Source organism: Peromyscus leucopus, chromosome 5 (assembly GCF_004664715.2).
Source record: "Peromyscus leucopus breed LL Stock chromosome 5, UCI_PerLeu_2.1, whole genome shotgun sequence".
NCBI lineage: Eukaryota > Metazoa > Chordata > Mammalia > Rodentia > Cricetidae > Peromyscus > Peromyscus leucopus.
In genome coordinates, this window is record NC_051067.1 from 56,628,560 (window position 1) to 56,629,721 (window position 1,162).

The 1,162-nt window shown below is 36.4% G+C and overlaps 1 pseudogene; it reads right to left on the reverse strand.

Moving 5' to 3' along the window:
* Positions 1-212: 212 nt before the first annotated feature.
* Positions 213-295, reverse strand: LOC114708864 (annotated as a pseudogene).
* Positions 296-1,162: the final 867 nt, after the last annotated feature.

A 1,162-nucleotide genomic window follows, 5' to 3' on the forward strand; every position in this document is an offset into this window, starting at 1 on the left:
GTGTCTTTCCCATGGGAACTTTGGGTTTGTTTGTTTTGTTTGATCTATTTGGTACATTCTGGTGTGTTCAGCAAAAATGTAGATGGTTTTTGTGTTCTATTTTATTAAAAAGCTGTTTCTAGATTTGGGGTCTGCCTCTCCCCTTCTCTATATTCAAGCACATTTAAAATTTCCCTCTCTGCCCTGTGTCAGGTTATGTCTCCTGGCACAGAGAGCAGTAGAACAGTCAAAAATATTAAATTTGGTTTGTGTAAACATTCTACACTTGATCTTAGCCAAAAGGCCGAGAAGCGATTTTTAAAGGACTTTTTTTTTTTAATTGTTTATTTACTATGTGTACAATGTTCTGCCTGCATGTATGCCCGCAGGCCAGAAGGGGGCACCAGATCTCATTACAGGTGGTTGTGAGCCACCATGTGGTTGCTGGGAATTGAACTCCGGACCTCTGGAAGAGCAGTCAGTGCTCTTAACCGGTGAGCCATCTCTCCAGCTATGTAAACATTCTAAACCTCAAGATTTATAAGTTCATTTTATTGGACTTGGTTAAAAATCTGTTAAATCTATTTTAAAAAACGTTTTCACTGAAAACTAGTAACACGTGGTTCATAGTTAAAAATCTATACATAGGTAATCTTAAAGAGACCATGTGCCATGATCCCATTCTGGCATATAAAAAACATGTTGGCTTGCTGCCATCTCTAGACAGCCACATGCATGGTCACCATCTTTGCTAGGGTTGGAGAAGATGGATGCCATGTGACTTCACCACCATGTAATTAAAGGTCACCACGTGGAGTGGGCCTGCACAGGAGAAGACAATGGCTCTCCAAGATATCTCATAGCAGGATGGGTTTCTGTGTGATAGTTCCTGTCTTGTCCTGAAAATACGTCCATAAGTAAATCCCAGATATTAAATATTAAATATTCTACACTATGAGAGTTTCTTTCTACCTCATGTGGGTTGTGGTTGTGCCCTGTTTCTTCCCTCTTGAAGTAAAAAAAAAAAAAAAAGGTACCTTATTTTCAAAAGATCATAAACTTGTATTTGAAATTTTTTTTAATTTTATAAAACATTTAAGTTACAAAAATGCTAAATATATATTATAAAACTACCTTTAAAATATTTAGTATTTTTAAGGCTATAAAATATCTTATGTTCATA